Source organism: Amblyomma americanum, chromosome 1 (genome assembly GCF_052857255.1).
Source record: "Amblyomma americanum isolate KBUSLIRL-KWMA chromosome 1, ASM5285725v1, whole genome shotgun sequence".
Classification (NCBI taxonomy): domain Eukaryota; kingdom Metazoa; phylum Arthropoda; class Arachnida; order Ixodida; family Ixodidae; genus Amblyomma; species Amblyomma americanum.
In genome coordinates, this window is record NC_135497.1 from 499,637,132 (window position 1) to 499,657,860 (window position 20,729).

The 20,729-nt window shown below is 43.4% G+C and overlaps 1 long non-coding RNA gene across 1 annotated transcript; it reads left to right on the plus strand.

Moving 5' to 3' along the window:
- The first annotated feature begins 5,922 nt into the window (after window positions 1-5,922).
- LOC144105514 (uncharacterized) lies at window positions 5,923-15,290 on the plus strand. The gene is made up of 6 exons (XR_013308818.1): window positions 5,923-5,970; window positions 6,100-6,279; window positions 8,596-8,711; window positions 8,954-9,109; window positions 12,853-12,960; window positions 14,966-15,290. It is a non-coding gene; the product is annotated as an uncharacterized LOC144105514 (long non-coding RNA).
- The last annotated feature ends 5,439 nt before the right edge of the window (window positions 15,291-20,729 follow it).

The following is a 20,729-nucleotide window of genomic DNA, read 5'->3' on the forward strand; positions in this document are numbered from 1 at the left end:
TTTTCCATAATAGTGAATCGTGATTAAAAATGAAAAGCATTTTCAAAGTAAACTGCTGTGATTACAATTTATTTTTGCTTAGCAGCGTGCAGTGAAGTTGCATTTCAGAGAAATGCTTGAAATATTAATTCCATTGTAATGGTTGCCATGGCTGTTGGTAAAATGCAGCGCTTTCGAAGTGCTCTGTGAGCCATGACAATCGGGATAGAAACTGTACTCTTTGAATAAGCACCTGATCCCATATTTATTGTTGCTTTCACTACACTGCTGTCACCGGCGTGCTCAACAACTCGATTTTATTGGTGTCGAACAGTTGTTAACTAGCGCTTCCTAAGTAAGCTGTACCAGCTTGTGTGAGATGTTCTCGAAGCCTTAGGAAGCTTATTTCATCAATGCACATGCATGTGCTGTGACTGCGTGCAGTGGACATTATTTGCCTGCTGGATGAAGGCGATGGTGGGCCTATGAGAATGTATTTGTCATAAATGTAGATTGCTTCCTAGAATTCCATCGCCTTCTTTGCATTTGCTGCATATCTAAATTTGTTTGCTTAAATGCAGGTGCTTGTTTGCACCTTCCACAATGCTCAGCTATAGGTTTCGGTAGACACACATCTGTTCACATTGGTCGTATGGTCGTGACAGGGCCACATTTGTGCATATTGCCGAACCCACGTGAACAAGGTTTATTTTGATTTTTCAAAATGGGCTATGCGCTATTGCACTGTGGTTGGCCCTGCAATGCTGGCATTGAGCCGTTTCTGAAAGTCCTAAAGTGTCGGTGCAGCCATCGACCTGTCGAGGTTGAGATCACATTTAATTTCAACCCATTTCCTTACTGCTTGGATTGTAGTTGAAGATTCCCTGCTTGCACCTTTGCTGACTTCTCCTCGTGGCCGACATGCTTTAACTCGAGTAGATTGTTTCTTCTTGCCGTGTGCTCTGTTTAAAAAAAACATCAAATTAGTGTTTCAAGTAAACATCTGTGAGATTACGACAATAAGGTTATACGGTCAGCGAGCGGCTTAATTAATTAATTTGTGCAGTGAACAAAGTGCGCCAGGAAATGAGTCGCCGAGCCTTTCAGTGCCAATGATTTTGACACCAGAAAGAGAAGTGCTTTGTCAGTCAGAAAGTGCAAGCGGAGAGAGTCGGCGTGCCTTGCAGTTCAATGTTTAACAAAAACAGCACGCGATGCTGCAAGTGCTATGAGGGCCATTCCAGGGTGCAACAGCCATATGATTCAGTCTGTATTTGTCGCCAAACACTTCTAACAGTCCTTGCACTATGTTATACTATCTGGTTACCACAGTCCAGACGTTCGCATTGCAGTCCATATTAGACGACAAAAATATGCGGGTCCCATTTGGCTTTGTGCGTTTAAGCCCTGTCATTTGTCCAAACAGCAAGTTTCCATGTTAAGGAATCCCCAGAGAAACTGTCCATAATTCAAGCCATCATATCACAGGGTGGATATTAATGAGGTATGGCTGCATACAGCAGAATGTGGTAAATTTTTAGTTATAATAATGTCAAAAGCACCAAATCATTGCACCATTTTTATGGCTAGAATGGGTTCTTTATCGCGAAAAACACTATATACTCTCACACTGCTGAATCGTTGTGGCCCATTAAATTGTTCCTACCAGATCGGTACGCTTTTTGAAAAGCATTCCTGTGATAACCAACTTTTCGTTCTTCGTTACACACTTGCTCCTTAGTCTCTTTGAGTAAGGATGCCATAAAATCCTTTATAAAACAATGTCTTGCATCGTACTGTTCTGAGTGGGATTTAAGGGATCCTAGCCAGTTAACAGCAGTTGGCCCATGCTAGCTCTTGCTCATTCTGCCGGTCGGGCACGCGGCCTTAGGGCCGTTGTACACTGTAAAAAAATTCCGTACCTATAACGTAGACTATGTACGTTTTAAATACAGAACCACTTCTGCTTTCAATGAAACGTAGGGAATGACCGTATATTCAGTCCAGTATTGAAGGAAACGTCCGTGTTCCTCTGTAGTCGTTGCAGGGAAAAATACTAAACATTCAATTTAAGGGAGGAAAACTTAACACGACAGGACGGTTGACACCATCGACTATGTGTTGCACCAACCGCACTAATAACTTGCTTAAAGGCAGCAAAAACAGAAGATGCTTGTGATGTGACGCCATTTTTACACGATGAACTGCTGGCCCGCAGACTATAGGCATCACATGACGTCCGATTTTTTATTTGTCTGGTTTACTCTTAGCCAACAATGTCCGCAAACTAGCACGGCGAACGACCGTGAGCATGTCTAATGTGATTAACACAATGAAGAGCTGAGGAAGGGTGATAACGCATTACGTTGCTTCAGGTTGAGTGATTGGTACAAATGGTGAGCAACGTTAAATAACAAAGGCCTTAATTTGCTATAATGTTAAAAGCTGACTTGATGAAAATATCTTTCGCTACATTGCTAGCCACATAATAGAGTAACATTTAATAAAAATGTTACTGCAACATTTGCTTTCTGTGAGAAATGCTGCGTAATGAGGTCAACTGTTAGAAAACATTTAGACACAGACAATAGTTGGAGAACTTCTCCAAAGTGAAACTGAACACCAGCTGAAAGTACATTGCAAACATGATGAAAGTGCACAAGTTGAAGCCGAATTTCCATCTGCCATTTGGTAAGGAAATAAACAACTGAGTAAACCAAAAGCATGGGCAAACAAATCTGTGAATGCAGTGCAATGTAGCAGTTACATCTTTGCTACACAACCATTAATCAAAACCCCAACTCCTTCATGGATAACAAAAGCACCGACACAACAACATATTGCTCAATGCAATGTTTAATTTAGTAGGTACCTATTGCCGCCCATTCATGCCTGCTCTTCCTGCAGATAAATGAAACGCCACCAAAAAGCAGCGAGCAGCCATAATTGCTGCAGTGACAAGGAGGATGTGCACCATCGATGCTGTTCCCCCATCCTGAGTAGGAAATAACAGCAGTTTTTTCTGGAAATACTCTGAAAGCACGAATTTTCTATCCATCGTTTACTTAGCTTGTACTGACACGACCCATTGTGTACTCGGTACCTTTGACAAACAAGGGGCCAGCCGATAGGCACACAAGACTGTAGAACCTTGCTAACTTGCAAAAAATCAATGCACAGAAAGAAAAAGCTGACAAAGAAATGAGGAATTCCTTATTTGCACTTTTTATACAATACTAAGAATGTGGCTAAGATATGGCATGAACATTGTTTTTTTCTGTTCACTTACAAACTTTCCAGCCTGTGCTAGCATATTACTGTGATGTAAATAATGAAGCATGCCAGACTGTACAATATGCTGTAACACTTATGAAATACTCCCCTTCAAGGCTACCGCATGCCTCTTACATGCGGTAAAGTTTAAATCTGCCAAACTAGCTAGTCTGCAAGATGAGACGCCAAGCCTCTGACATCTGGCGATGTGTACCTCCCATGTAATTAGAGTGATTGGAGATGCTCCTTTTTGATGGCATTTCAGTTGCTGGGTGTGGAAGGACCAGATATGAAGGGCAACAACTAGACACCAACTTTTTAAGCAACATCACAATAAGCAATGTGCCTTAGCTATCCTTCTGTCCAAAAAGGAGTTTCATTTTCTATGTTCTGTGTTCACATAACTGCTTGCATGTGCACATTTTGGCTTGCTGGGAGATGCTTTCCTCTGTTAAACTACAGTTTTAACTCTGGCCTCAGTCTTCTCCGCCTTCTTAATTTTTTGCTAGCGTTCACCTTAAGTCGCGTACAAACTCACGCAGATCTCCACTTTTCTACGTTTCTAGCTGTCACATCTTGTCTGCCTTCGTCATGTCCACCACTGCATCCAATGCCTTCAAGTCTGCTGTGTAAAATCATTTTAATTAATCTGCCTACACGTATTTATGTTAGTCGCTCTCCTCTCTTCGATGACAATTGGCCCTGAGAGTAAATAAGTGAAATGGTAGTCTAATCTAGGTCTGAGCAATCACGCATTATGTTGAGTTTATTTTACCACGTTGGCCACGTTTACCACGTTGGAAGGTTTTCACTTCGAGGCGAAAGGCCTGTTGTGTGGGACGAGGGTGCGATATGGGAAGGGCGTTACGATGGGGTGCGTGAACCTTGACCAGGCATGATAGCTGCTAAAGAAGATTAACCGGTTGACCTGCAAAACTGTGAAAACAAAAAAGCCCAATTCAGTAGAAACGAATCTCGGGGTATGGAGTGTGGATAGTGGGCTTGAATGGCTTTATGTTCAGCCGCAACAGGTGGCTTGGTGTGGCTGGCTGCCTTTTCCTGAAAAACTAGGATAAAGGAATTAAGCAGCATGGCAGAATAAAATACAAGGGGGGGGGCAAATAATTTGAAGGAAAAAGAGAAAATGAGGGCAGGTTCGGAGAAAAGGCAAAAAGAAGGGGGAGGGGGAGGAGTATGGCAGCCAAGGTTCCGAGAAGTGATGTCAGGAGGTGCAGGGCGTAAGGTTAAAGTATAAGGATAAATTAAAGAAAGCAGGAAAGGAGGGGGAAATTATCGGTTGGGAAACCTCTGACCATGTGCAAGGCCTTTTCAAATAATTATGCCAATTCCGGAATGTACAGAGCTGGCCACATTTAGTGCAAACATGTGAGCGCATGGCCGCACTCTTTAGAGGTCCACTGTGTGCGGCGCAGCCACTCATCGCTGCAAAATGGCGCAAGAGGAGATGCACCTGGATGTGGTGCTTCGTGTCATGTTACACTTCGATGTGTGGCAATGTCAGACACAGTGGCCCAAAGAGCACAGCCATGTGCTCGCGTGTTCGCACTAAGAGTGGACAACCCTGTACTTGATTCTAAGTTTCCTCTGTATATGTTGACCCCAGACGAAAACAAGTTGTCTTGTCGAAACGGCAAGCACCCTGAGATTTTTCCTTCCCTTGTTCACTTTTTGAGTGTCAAGAAACCATCTGCCTACTCTCTCTGTACCATGCACTCCACATCTTGTACGGTTATCTTTGTATGTATACACCAGTGATAAATCATGAAGGAAATCAAGGGATTTGTATTTGTATTGCTTAACACTTACTTTAAAGCCATATCATGAGGGTATAGTTGAAAATGTGCTACGGGGGCTTGGTTGTGTGTCGTGACTGGTTTCTCTTTATCAGGGCTACTTGACAGCCACCATGAAACGCAGGCTTTTGAAAAGTCGTTCCTCAAATAAAAGAGCGTTTCCACTGTTACAATGGAAATGTTATTTGCTAAAAACTTCAATCATTGCAGTTCAGGGATTGATATTTTTCAAATAACTAACTTGAAGTTCAAAACCTGCAGAAGGAACTATGTAACTTCTTTCCTGCCTTAAAACCCCAGTACTTATTTGCCAGTTTCAGCAAGCAGAGGTCTGTTTCATGGCACATACTTTCCACTACCTTGCATGAAAATTGTGCAGTACAGGCCCACCATAAAACTAGGGGCATAGTATACTGCTTGTATGCAACTACTTTGGCGTTAGAGCATGCATAGCATGGTCTTAAAGTTGTTCTTTTAATTTGCAACTGGTTCATAAAAGGCCTATTCTGGCAAAAGGCATTTAGCAAAATTATCTTCCTCTGAATTCTTCTAAGGATAACTTTAGTTCATTCAGGAAAATATATATTGACAATATCTCTTAAAGGCATGATTGTCCATATTAGCTCTTGTTACCTCACAATATTTAGTTTTGTGCCTCCAGCATCACTGACTTGCATCATATGATAAATAGAGTAGTAAAAAGCTTGCTGTTAGTTTAAACCACAACTCATGATGGGGCTGTGCACTTTTTGTTGTGTTACATGAAATATACTTATGTATGAAACAATTTCTTTCAGCTGCACCTCACATGATTCAAATTCCACCAGAAGAAAGGCTGCAACACAACATTGCTGAATACCTGTTGCTTTCCCAGCACATAACATGCCATAACAGCACATAGCAGGTAAGATGTGAACAAAAACAGTGCATGTATATGTTCCACACATGCATTTTGTGTACTACCAACACTATGACATGATTAACTATGTCATGTAAGAGAGAGCACACAAATCAATTTTTGTATATATTGCAGCATGGTTATTTCAAGTTTTAAACTGGCCATTGAAACGACCCATTGTATCACCGCTGGTTACCCGGTGGCACTGGGGATCGAACTCCGCACCTCCTGCTTGCGAGGCAGATGCTCGGACCACTAGGCCACTCCTGCGGTCCCCCACTGATGTTGCTTACACCAGGTGCTGTTAAAGCCCCGGTATGTATGTTAAATGCATTTTAGAAAGCCATTCACTTCCAAAGTACCATTTCATCTTTATAGCAAAACCACAGTTCACCTAGCTAGACAAACCTGCTGCATACAAGCCAGCAGAAGGGTTGCACGTACATGCTTCGTTAGGAAAACATAAAAATCAAGCAGAGCCTGCCCTTCATGGTGCATTATACCCTGATTATGAGCAATGATCAAGATAGGCAGATGGTCATTTCATTGAACACTTGCATGATACATTCGTAGAATCGAAAAGACAAGTACTATTGCAAAATCTTCAGTGTTTATTCTCAGAGAAAACATATCATGAAAAAAGTGTTGGATTAGTTATGGTGTACCTCGTATGGGGAAAGGGGCTCCCACTTTGTGAAAGGCTTAATTTTGGAATAACGACAGCGTTTAGACTAGTTGGGTTACCATGTTTAGATAGTGGATGTGCTCAAAAAGACACTGGAAGTAAGCGCACTGTGTGGAAATCTCTTTCTGTATACTTGTCTTTTTGAGCGCTTTCACGATCTAAACTTAATTTTGCAAGAGAGCAAGGAAAACTAATATTTAAATTCTGATAATTAAGGATAGAAGATCATGTTTCATTGTGTTGCTTAAAGTGCACATTGTATCGCTATTGCTGTATTGCAGCACTTTTGTCGTGGCCTTGCATTGCGGCCTCTTGACGTTTGTTTATTTAATAGGCAGTCCTTTTTTTCATTCGATTGCAACACTTTAGGAGTTACTACAGAGTTGCGTGGTAGCGAACTGTCAGATTAACGGTTTGCGTTATTACGCCAGCATAACTTGCTAAGTGTTTCACTGCAGTCTTGTTACTAGAACAGCCTCTTGAAAGTATTCAGCCTGGTGGTCATTGAGGGTTACTGTTCACATATCAAAATGCCGGATCAGCTGTATACTCTTTACAGCTACCAGAACTATGGTACATTTCATGACATGCTGGCTGAAGAGTGCTGGAGCACCAGACTGGGGATTTGGATGAAACAATTTTCAAATGTGTGCTCGGTATCACGCTGTTTTGTTCCAGTTGTGGAGAGGTTTTCTTTTCATATTTGTTCTGTCAAACATTTAAATTTTGGGCAATATGTTGTTGCCTTTATCTTGTGTTCTCTTTGTTGTTGAGGTTTAGTATTTTTGGCACAAGCACTCCACTCTATTACTTTTCAGTATAATTTAAAATTTGTAGGGCACGTCATGAAGAATAAAACTTCTACTTGAATCATCTGCATGTGTTTATGTTCTCATTGTTGATATAAAAACTTAGTTGAGACAGCTTGTATTTCAGCTCTGGCTAGAATTTTTAGGAGAGCCTCAGTAACATAATCACATGACCAACACAAACTCGGTATTATTGTTTGTGCAATGAAAAACAGTTTTAGAATAGTTATTAACAGCTGTCAGTGTAGGACTGGCCTAAAATGTTTTGTGCTCTATATAGCTCTTCTTTGAGGCAGGATTAATTCATCTGCACCTGCAGCCTGATACCGCCAAGATACCAATTCTTGGGTGAACTTATGATTTTTTTTCACTGAGCGAACTTGCATCATCTTGAAGCATGGAACTTGAGCTGATTCTTAACAGCTCTAGTGTAGCGAATTTCATTATCCTCATTGCTTAGTTTACATTCACCTCAGGACAATGGCCTTTTCCAGTTTAATTATCAGTGTCTTGCACCAGCTACATGCCACACTATCAGAAATCACCTAATCTTATCTAGTGAGCTTATAATCAGCTATCTCCTGCTGTATTTTCCTTAGGGTGAAATTCATTTTGTTGCGATACAATGCACAAGCTGTTTCCTGGTGTGGTGCTCAGCTTATCTGGAATGAAACGCTTGGGAAATGGGTCTCTGATTTCACCTTGAGTAGACGAAATTAACTTGTGCTAAGGCACTCTTTGGCCACAGATGCCCTTGTGCCATTAAAATTCATCAAATTCATTCTGTTGCCCTAAGATACCATTGGTGATTCATTCTCTGCATTGTATGCCCTGGCCAGATTCATTTTCTTCTTTTAATTTCTGCCAGAATAATAACAACTTCCTTGTTCATCCCTGTTATGGTTTCACTCGGTCAGTTGTTCTATTAATAATTATAATCACTTTATTGAAAACATTTTGGGCTAAATGGCATCAAGTTTGCCACTCTGCACAATGATATATATGTTTGGTCTTGTATGTCTTTACTTGTGTGGTAATGTTTATTTTGTGCTCACTGTCTAAACAACCTTATTTGCCTATGATATACTAAGCCCTTCTATACCTATTTTCCTTCCCCCTGGCTCTTTCTCTTTTCAGTCATTCCTCCTCTTTCCTATACACCGGCCATTGGTCACAAGGCTGCTGTGGGAACGACAGTCAGCACTGGGCCCTTTTTGTTCATGGAACCTGCACTGCTACTATTAGCACTAATAGTACGTTATCAGTATTTTTGTGATACTGCATTTATTGTTATTTAGGAAGTAGTTGGCTAAGGCAGTGGTAGCAGTGTTGGATATTGCAATATATTATGCATATATCTCACTTGCAATATATCAGTGTGTTCACTATTACACTACCCTCTATTTCTTTCAGTTCAGTTATTTGGCTATAGATATATTGTGCTGCTTTCCTAGTTTAGTCCACTCAAACTAAAACTTTGCTCTTTGTGTCACAGGTAGAATCTACAATGATTGCTGCTCTGTGTCTTGTAAGCAGGAGGCAGTGTTCAATGGAGCCATGAACTTTCCTTGGAATTGAAAAGCATTTGCCGTATTATGCGCTGAACCACGAGTGTGAAGAGGAAAATGTCATGCCTTGGATTTCTGCAGAGGTGAGCCATTGCGGTGAATCCACCAGCGTGAAAGACAGGGATGAGAAAGGAGACAAGACAGGTGCTGACTCGCGACTAAAGTTTATTGGCGTGAACAGGGAATATATAAAAAGCCAAGCAATACCATAAACCATGTAGTTACAGATAAGCATACAGGACAACATGAGTCAAAAATCGGCCTCAACATTTCCCTGATCGAGGTAGTGCAACTCATTGTGTGTTAACACGATAGACAAAACACATTCTTCACGGAGTTATAAGATGTGTCTAGCCTCGATAATCTCCCATTTAATCTCTCTGAATTTACTGCCAAAATGCGTGTTGCCAAAAGGAAAGGGTAGCAGACTTCACATCCCGTGCAGTGTACAGCAGAGTTACCCCAACCACCTAGCCAAGCCCCTACCCTCTTGTGTTCCTGTAGTCTTACATTCATACACCTTCCAGTTGCACCTACGTAAACCAGACTACAAGATTATATTTCATACCACATTCATTTTACAAGGTTCATATACATTTCACTCTACACGTGTACTTTTCTCGAGCCACATTCACAGAATTATTCTTAAAATTTTACATGCTTTAGACAACGTATTAGGGGCCGAGAAAGCCACTTTTACATCATACCTTCTGGCCACATTTTTCAAATTGTGCGACAATTTATGTACATACGGTAACACAACTGGTCTTTTGGCATCTCGCTGGCTGGCCCCAGCCTGATTGTGCCGGTCACCGCAAAACTGTCTCAGCTTCTTTAACAATTTATCATACGCTCTTGCAGTAACAAGGTTTGGAAATCCTGCGTTCGTTAACCTTAAAATCTGCTCTTGGAAACTAGTCGTCATGCTGTGAAAGCATAATTTCATCAATTCTGAGCCCGCGCTAGAAAGTGCAATGCTATCTTTCACTGGCTTGGAATGGTCGACATGTAGCCAGGTAGCAGCTTAACACTCGCCAGCACACATGAAGTGTGCTGAACATCAAGGTAAGGTCCAGAAACCACAGCTCTTTTTCTTGGGGCATTTGCTCCAAGGTAAACCTGAGATAAAGGCCTTGCTCCTTAAACAACTTGAGAAGATGTACAGGTCCCGAACTATCACAACCTTTATAAAAGACCAGAAAATCATCGACATAGCAAAAGATTTTTCCCCCAGCCCATGCACATTCTGGACAATTCTATCCACCCTACTCAAGAAAATATTGCTTAGCACAAGGCCAACCTTTGAACCACTACATATTCGAGACTTTAGAACACATACCGCACTGCGCTACTCTACAAACATGCTCTTCAAATAAATGCTATTCAATAACATGCTCTTCAGATAAATTTCAGAAAAGGATTCATGCAAAATTATCTCTGGTTATTTGCAAAAGCATCCGTCTACTTCGCATCTTGAAGATCCATTTCTTGTACTCAATTCGCAGTGTGGTTGAGTATCTTAAGAATGACAATCCAGCGGATTGTCCTGTGATTAGTGTCGATGTAGAACTATTTTATTCTATCCCGTATGAAAATCTTGTGAAAAGCTTATGAATGTGTATATCGGAGCACAACGATGAGATCGTGTTTAGGAACGGGTGTGTAACATAAGTCTTTTTTGGCACTTGCCTCCTTTTATTTGAAGTGAAGAGCATGTTTGTGGAGTATGGCAGTGCGGCATATGTTCAAAAGTCTGCTAAATGTATAAATTCGAAGGTTGCCCCTGTGCTAAGCAATATTCTCTTAAGCAGGGTGGAAGGAATGATTGCCAAGAAATTGCATGGGGTGGGGGAAATCTTTCGCTACGTCTATGATTTTCTGGTCTTTTACAAAGGTTGTGATAGTGTGGGACCTGTACATATTGTGAACTTGTTTAAGGAGCAAGGCCTTTGTCTTAAGTTTACCTTGGAGAAAATGTCCCAACAAAAAGAGCTGCGGTTTCTGAACCTTACCTTGATGTTCTGCACACGCCATGTGTGCTAGCAATATTCACCCAGGAGTGTTAAGCAGCTACTTGACTGTTGGTCGAACGATTCTAAGCTAGTGAAAGATAGCATTGCGTCGTCAAGTCTAGGCTCGGTATTGGTGAAGCCATGCTTTTACAGTGTGACAACTGGTTTCCAAGATATGATTTTAAGGCTAATGAAAGCATGATTTCCCAACCATGCTATTGCAGAAAAGTGCGATAAATTGTTAAAGCTGAGCATATAAGATTGGGCAAGTTGGTCTGACATGCTAAAGATAAGAATGGCGCAGCATCAATTAACGAGGACAACAGGAGAGCACACCCACGCACAAGTGCCATCTTTGGAGCGGATGCAGAATCTAAGAGCGTGTACTTGACATTCAGCGTTGGCAGCCAAGGATCGGGCTCGTTCAATCTTTAGCGTTCAAATCCGTGTTTCCTCGTTTCCTTGACTGTCAACGCTGAATGTCAACCACGCGCTCTTGGATTTTGTATCTGCTCCAGGGTTGGCACTTGTGCGTGGGTGTGCTGTCCTGCTTTCCTCGTTACTTGATGCTGTGCCATTCTTCCCTTTAGCATGTTAAAAGCTGAAACCCCTTCGCAGGGACTGGCATGATCAGGCTGGGGCCAGCCAGTGAGATGCCAAAAGACTGACTGTGTTACTGTACATACATAAATTGTTGCAAAATTTGAAAACTGTGGCCAGAAGGTATGACGTAAAAATGGTGTGTTCGGCCCCAAATAAGTTGTCTACAATCTGTAAAATTGTTAATAACTTTGTGAATTTCGTTAGGGAAAAGCACATGTGTCGAGTGAAACGTGGCAACATATATGTGCCTTGCAACCATTGCATGCATTGCATACCATTATCATGTGGTTGGGTTTATGTTGGTGAAACTGGAATGTGTATCAATGTAAGACTACAGGAGCATGAGAGGTATTTGGATATTGGTAGGGGTTGTAACTTATCTGCATATTACAAGGGATGTGAAGGCTGCTAGCCATTCCTTTCGGCAACACGCATTTTGGCACTACGTTCACAGCAGATTAACCAGAAAATTATCGAGGCTAGACACATCTTATGACTCGGTGACGAATGTGTGAGTGTGCTGCCCATAGCATTAACATGCAGCGGGTTGGACTGTCTAGATGAGAGGAATGTTAAAGGCAAACTTTTACTTATGTTGTGATGTAGCTTATGTGTAATTGTGTAGTTTGTGGCGTGTGGCTTTTCTGTATACTCTCTGTTCACTTCAATAAACTTCAGTTGCAAGTCAGTGCCTGGTTTGTTTCTTTTCTCGTCCCTGTCTCGTGCTGATAGATTCAAGTACTTGTAGAGTAGATTCACTGAATTGTGTACTTGCAGAGGCTTGTGAGAAAATGAGAGGAATTTTCTTTCCTTTATGCGGAATGGAAGGTTGAAATTTTTTTACTTAAATGTTTGCAGCATTAAATTCTATTCGGAAAGGTAAAACCCACTTTATTGTACATTTTGTGTGCAATGGTGCCGGTGGCTGCATGCAACTGAAAACATTCGTCCAGGTTATCTAGCTAGCGTCCTTCTTCCTTGTGCCACATTTTCTGAAATAATATTTTGTCAGATTTATTTCAATCAGAATTTCTAAGAACATATTGGTGATCACATAATGGTGATCACATAATTTGGTGATCACATATGACATAATTCAAAGCGTGATCATTGGTATTTTTTAGTCTGGGGCAGTACAATGAGAAGTACATTGTATATAGTAAAATTAAATATGACCAGTCTAACATAAACAAAACTACTTTTTTTTAAAGGAAAATTTTGCTACTGAAGTGCTGGAGTGACATGGCATTATGAAGACGTGGACAGTGTGCTGTATTCATGATGGCACGAGAACTTGCGTACAGTGCTTCAGGTAACTGGTGAGTACCTTGGTGCTGTGCTTCTGCTAATGTAGCCAAATTATGTTTTTAATCTGAGTGTATCTGAAAACTTAAGCAAAAATTGAGTAGTATTTAGATATTCTTGCACCAGATACCACTGTGAGAATTAGTTATTAATGATGTGTCTCACATGTACCCTTGTCTGCTGAATATAGTAAGCACGGCTTTCGAGCTGAGTGCCTCCGACGTATAAAAAAAAATGGCCACTGGGCTGCTCCACGACGCGTGGAGCAGCCCAGTGTAGCACATTCAGGCTTCATGGAGTGGAGAATGAAGGCAGTAAATAATTTAAGAGTAGAAAACACAGCACAGACCACAGGACCAGGAAAGTGACAGAACACAGCGACCCTGATGACACTCTTTGCATAAAGGGTGTTATAAAAGTTGCCTGTCATGTAGTGCAAGATGGAGGTCGCACAGGACGGGTGTTAAATATGAGTTGATGCACACACCTGTCATTACGTAGTACTTGCTGTAGAACTCGAGCAAGAAGCAAAGGTAACAGCTGAGCATGGCCACTCTTGTGCTTTCCTCCGCAAGCAATCTGGAATTGCACTTAAAAATCTTTTATGCTTTCTCTTGACATATACATCATTGCTGCATGTGGCGAGGAAAAGTACATACCCTTGATGTCAAGTGACAGTGAACTCACAGGGCTGGTAACAGCTCACTGAGGTGTTGTGATATATCTACAGGGCACCTCATGAGAACAAAGAGCCCTTGAAGGAATTCTCTCAAAGTTTGTTGCCACATTGACCTCTTCGTAATCAATGACTCTAAAAGGCAAGCCTTCCTTTAGTGTCACAAAAAAAGGCCTAGGACATGGGTCTTTTTGCTTCTCCATTAGTGCCAAAATGTTTGCTAGCGAGATCTTTTGCAGATATATAATTATTTCACAAAATGTCAAGAAGGAGACTGAAGCTGCACCAAGCAGTACCAGTAAAAAACTTATCACAGCTGTTCAATAAGCAGAAAGACTCATGCCTTCATCCTTCTTTTGCAACAGGGCAGAAAGTTGAGCTAGTTGGTACACGTTCATTATGAAAAAACCTGGCGCTATCAAACGACGACACAGAGGGGACACAGCGCTGTGTCCCCTCTGTGTCGTCGTTTGATAGCGCCAGGTTTTTTCATAATGATCCTTCTTTTGCATCAGACACATGAGGACACTTCGTCTTTCTGGGTCATCATTTTGAAAAGGTTCACATGGCAACGGCCTTTGGTTAAATTTCTGCCAAGAGCCCTTTTTTGAAACTTGAGCATCCGTTCCTTGTGAGGCACACTGCAGAGATATTGGAATGCCTTAGTGAGCTGCTTCCGGTACGTGTGACTGCATTTTCACTGACATCAGATATTAGTACATTTTCTTGCACATGCTGAGATAATGGAAGCTATGAGTGAAAACATGCGGTTTTGGGGAAGTATGCTTCCTGGGGCCGTATTCCAAGCTTGTGTCATAATAAAAAGCGTCATAATCTGCCGCAACGGGCATGCCCGGGAACTGGATATAAACTGAGTGCGGGACTTTCGCTTCGTCTTGTCTTGCCTATAACAAATTGGATGGACGATAAATTCGGCAAGCGTCTCCCACCTTTTTCAGATGTTACCAATGTTCCTTGTTCGCTAAGTTGTGCATTTAGTACTATGTACAGAAAGGCACCTGCATTGAATTGCATCTCGCCCCCATCTTGAGCTACTTTCTATTTGCACAAAATGATAAGCAACTGTAAAGACTTTCATGCGCACAGTGCCGCCCGGGAAAGCGCATTTTGTCTGCTTCTTTCTGGACCTGTGGTTTTTACTGTTTACTGTTATGAGAAATGAATTTTGGGCAATAAATTATAACGGGTTGGTTCTCGGTGAATGGCTTTTGAAAGCTTCTACGAAAGCCGATTGTTCAATAGCGGATGGTTGAAATGTATTTGTGAAATTTATATTTGGTGTTATGTGACCACTAAATGAGGATTTTTTTTATGCTTTTCAGATGGATCCGACAGCAATGTGCAGATGTACAATGTGTGTAGTTTGCCATGAAAATAAAACGTATGTACTTGTACTCACCCAAACACTTACCACTCTTTCATTCTAAGCTGCATTCTTTGTACGTATGCAATACATAATATGCGTAAAGGAAAGCCTTGTACATAATACTTATTTCTTCGGCACCTGGACGGCTATATCTGCAGTGAACATTGCGGGCAGAAGCTATACGAAGACGCATGTTCATGTACTACAGAAAGTACATAATTACAATACAGATAATTTCCGCTCTAGATGAAATGACTTCCGAGTGAACGGAGGACGTATGCATACACATTGCGGAAACTCCAATAAGAACAAAACATAAGCATTCGTTGTGAAAAAAAGATTTCGGTCTCGTGCATAGCATGGCGTAACTTTCCGGTGCCAAGAATGTGACAGTCGTCATACGGAGTCTGTTTCTGACATTCAGTCCGTACCTCATGTTGCGGAAAACCCTCCGGCAAGGCATTACCAGCGGGTTTCTCTGTACTGCGGAGCATTTTTTTTACAGTGTACGATCGTTTCGGAGCGCCTTCCGCCAGGTCCGCTTCGCGAGCGGTCCGCCAGTTTTCGGCTGCCAGGCGGACGTGAGGCGGAAAGGTGTTGTACGATCACTTTGGCGCTTGCGAGCGAGGCGGATGGTCCCAGCATTCCGATTGGCACGCCCGGCAGTGCCTGTCGTCGAATCGCGTGCGGCGATATAGGCATGCATGCTTGTAGAAAAACACGCAGATATCTTGCAGTAGGAATAGCCCGTATTAATTGCGGCGTACTCGAGACATCCGTTCCGTCAACGCTCTTTTTTTCCCGCAGGATTTTCGTCGAAGGTACAATCGTGGTCGGCTGTGATATGTGTGGGAAACGACATGTGGACCATTTATATCCAAGGGACCGAAAAACGCGTCACATCGCGATCGCGAACTCCTCCTCGTTCGATCGCGATGTTTTCACAACGGTCGACGATTTGCCAAAATAACAGAAGGCTGCCCCCTCTGAAAGTTAGGCTACCCTCTGGATTTCAGAACAACGACGCGATTCTTATTGCGAATTCTCGATGGGGTCAGGTCACAGTACAGGCTGCTATCAACCGACCGTAATTATAACCGGGATAATCACATTTTTCAAATAGTTAAGATTACATACTTAATATTTTTAGTCAGTTATTCAAAATTGCACACTGCAGTGTTTTTGCACTGCTACTGCTAACAGAGAAAAAATAATGGCATTTGCAGCCTTTCCTAAGAGGCCTGTCACACTAGCCCGACGCAGATGCAGACGCAACGACACTGATGATCGGCCGACCGGGTCGGCACACCGTGTCTGTGGCAGACCAAGCTGTCACACTAGGCTGACAACGACACCAACGCGTCCGACGACCAGATGTCTTCGTAGTGTGACGTGCTTTGACGCCCGCGACGCCGAAAAACCCAGTCTGCCGACCGTGTCGACGCGAGATCGCTCGCCGCGCTAAAACATTCACCAGACACGAACACGATTCCGCTCTAGTGCTGTTTGTTTAAGTTCATAACAAGCTCTGGGATAGATGAATGTCCAAAAAAGTATCATTACTGAGGATCGTTGGCCAATGCCAAGGTGCTGTTTGAAGTGATAACTACGATACAAGCAAATTTCAGCCGCCTGCTGCTGCTGCTGCTGCTTCGTGCGGCTCGCCTGACGTCTGCAAGATCCGCTGCTGAAGGCGTCGCGGCATAACTTTATTTTATTATGGGACAGGTTGGCAGTAAAGGCGTGACTAGAGAAGTTTCTTTATTACGGCGCTGGCTAATTCCACAGCGCCCTGAGCTGCGGCATCGATGCGAAACCAGCTAGGCTTAGCGACGAGCACGGCAGCCGGGAAGCAGCGCAGTTCGTCGCACTGGCGCTCGCGCAGGCGGCGTCGTTGCCGAAAGCGCGGCTGTTGCGCAGGCATGCTGTCGTTGCTCGAATATAGCAGGCGGCCTTTCTGATAGCACGGCTGTTTTGTCTTTTTTGGTGCGAACGTGAAATAAACCGAGCCTGCTCGCCGGCAGGCCAGCCTGGATCCCATCCGCCGCCGTAATAAAAATCAGCTTAAGATTGTTTTTGACGTAAGCAATAAACGCTGAGGCAGAGAGAAATGTGCCAAATGTATCATTCCTGAGGATCGTTGATCAACACCGAGTTGCTGGTAAAGCCTGGACTCCATGTACGCGAAAACTCACGCGAACGCGAAGGCGACGGCGGCGGCGACGGCTGGCGTTCGCTCCGTCGCTTGTGGGCAACCTCCATGCAAGCGAAGGCGGCAGGCGACGCGAACCCGCGACGTGCGCAGCGGACTCCGTGCTTTGCGCACTCAAGCTTAGAAACACGCCCGTAACCTGTTCTCTCTCTTAAAATTTTGTGAGTGTGCCTCATAGTCAGGGCCAAAGGAATATTTCCTCTACGGCAGCGGTGTAGCGGCAGTGGAGATAGCCAACGGCGTGCTTGCGGAGACGAAGTCACATCACGGGTTCACGGGGGAGGTGTGCTTTCTTTCGGTACCTGTGCACTCCGGCTTAGTAAAAACACTCCCATAAACTATCACCACAGTTTGATTGTAAGTGAGCAAACTATAATTTACCAGTGAGAATGCGCGCCGCGAGTGTTTCTGCACAGTTGGAGCGCAGCGGCACGTTGGATCGAGCGCCGGTACCCGCGGCTTGACACGCATCTCTCCCGCTCCAAATGCTGTTAGCCCTCCGCACCCAACAAATAGATTGTTTTAATTATTTAAATCATGCGGGTCTGCCTCTCAGCTACAAAACCAAATATTTTATCGACGGTGGCGATGACCAAGACGACGGGCTGGTTTCGTGAGATGTGCCCGTGAGAAACCGTGGACAAACCGGAAACGGCTTTGGGGGGCTCTGGTTGGCCAGTCGCGTGGGGGACTTCCGGGCGACGAGCGAAATTTTCTGTGGGTGCAGATCCGAGCGACACGGCAAGCGACACATGCATTTTGCTTCGCGCGACGGCGTCGCTCGTCGCTTGCCGCCGTCGCCTTCGCGTTCGCGTGGGTTTTCGCGTACATGGGGTCCAGGCTTAAAAGCAACAACTCTGATACGAGCAAAATTTCTCGCCAGAATCGCCTCGCAAGCTGCCGCTGGCCCGCCGTTGCGGTCCGGCTCGCCTGTCGTCCGCTGGCTCCGCAGCCGAAGGTGTCGCGGAAATTGATCATAATTTTAGTTTATGGTGAGATTATACTGTTAACAGCAAAGCGATATTAAGAGATATTATAGCGCAGGCTACTCGCGAAGCGGCGTCCGCTGCGCTGCAGGCAGCAGCGCAGTTCGTCGCCTGGCGCGACCGCAGGCGGTGCCGTTTCCGAAATCTGGCTACTAGCGCAAGCATGCTTTGTCGCTGCTCGTGTATAGCAGGCGGTCTTTCTGATAATACGGCTATTTTGTCTTTTATGGTGCGAACTTCAACACCAAGCCAAGCAGTAATCAGACCGCTGCGAGTGGCAAAGCGTACGCTTTGAGCTCGAGTGCATGAGTCGAGCGGCGCAGCGATGCTTGCTGCTCTGTGTGTCCCTGCTTGCAGTGGGGCTGCAATTCGCAAGCAGCGACCGGTGCAGCGCGCCGGCCGAGTTTTCGCACATGGGTCGCCTGCTTTTTACTTCTGTCGCGAGTGTCACACTGCTGAGTGCTCCTTATCAGCACCTCAGAAAACATTGATGCACTCTGTTCTTCATGGCGTCGTGGGTATAGCATTAGCTTCGCATTCCAGAGGTTCCTAGTTCGAATCCGCGTAGTCGAGAATTTTTCTTTTTATTATTTTAGTTTTAAATAATCTCTCCCGTCTTGTTTAACCGCGAGCGACTGGATTTATTTTTCGAGCCATGCCTTTCTGAACCAGTTCCGCTCAGTATGGGCTGCACTCAATCTAGGTTCATAATCAGGAGTGTTGAGTTTGTTTTACTATGGTGGGGTTTATTCAAGAGTGAAAAATGAAGCGTCCCGGCCAATGAATTTCGCGTAGCAGGAAATGACAAGAGAAGAGTGAGAACGAAAAAGGGCCAAGTCGGCAGGAGGTCTCGCACGTTGTCTCGCATGACATGGGAATTGGCGAACCATCGGCCAACTGCCGTCTTGTGGGAGACGTGGCGCCGACGCCGGCAGTCGACCGACTGTTTTCGTCGGCGCAGTGTGACATAGAGCCAGACATCACGACGACATGGTTTTGGCAGACCGAATTGGACGACTGTTGGCCGGTCTTTTGCACAGTTGTTGTCATTTTAATATGTAAACAACCCCCCCCCCCCCCCCAACTACCTACAGTCAGCTGACTGCTAATGCAAGACATGCTTATCTATTCAATATATAAGTTGTGTGCGTGTGTGTGTGTGTGTGTGTTTATGAATTGTGTATGCATTACAAATTCACATTTTAGCACACTGCTGTCAAACACAAATGCACATGAGAAATTATGACTTTTCCAGTTGTTTGGAACAGGTAAAGTCAGTTCTAATTAAAGCTGTTATACATTTTACAAAACAGTGACACAGTAACAATAGTGACTTATTTTTGTTGTTTTTTTGTCCATTATTAAAGCCATAATAGAAATAGCACTGTGTGGCTGCAAAGGGGCTTACACATGCATCACTTGGCTGTTGTGCAAGGCGCTTTGTTCTCCACAGAGACAGCATGCCATCAGGTAGTCCTTTAGCATATCTTCACGAGCGGATATTGCCGTTGCACAAGTCAGACTACAGCTTTGAAAACAAGTATGGGAAGTTCTGCTGAAGACCATGTCATTGCTGCCATGTACAAAATAAGCTGGCATATACTCTGTGCAACTCCAAAGCATTCTCAAATGTCGCAGTGAGAGGAAAACAATGTGGGTGCCTTTGTATTGCATAAGAGTCTACACATTTGTTTCTATTACTATAAACATAATAAGATGTGGGAGCCAGTAAAGTAGATTACAGGCAGAGGAAATGCAAGAACCAATTTGGAGGGTTTACATTGCAATGGCTCCTGGCTTAGGCTGGGAAAGAATACTTTGTACAGTCAGGGAAACAGGATATAATGACCGTATAATCTTGTTATCTCGAGCAAACACCAACATCTCAAGCAGAATTTGTAAACTTGAATTTCCAGTATGAGGACTATGATGTTGCACAATAAAATGAAATAAAAATTGAGCCATTTAAGTATGTGACAGGCATATATGCGCATGTTCTCTGATACAAATTTAAAGCAATGTTTAAGAATTATTTTCACTCATTAGTAAAATGTAGACCGATTGAACGTAAAGGTGACCAGTTCACAATCTAGCTAGCAAAAGTGAGCATTGCTTACTGTTAATTGATGTTTATACCACTCAACATGTGTTGAATTTCAGAGTGTGCTATTAGTTGCCGACTATCAATATTTTCAGCAAAATATACCTATTTCACTGCCAGTCTGGTGTTCAAAGAAAGAAATTAATTGAGGCATGGATAGGCATCAGAAACTTGGAAAAGACCAATTTGAAGTTAGGCCGAAGAAAGCAAAAAAAAAACCCAGAAAAGCAGTGATGATCGACTTTTGTCTTTACTGGTGTCTCTTTGCTGCAAATTGAAGTTGACGGCTTTTGCGTTCAAGATGAACCAACAGCCCTGTTAACACTATCCTGAATATATAAAAATCACATGCATAAACATGCATTCGTAGCATTCTCACTGAGCCATGTTATGAAGGCGGTCTGTTGCTAAGCTGAAGAGA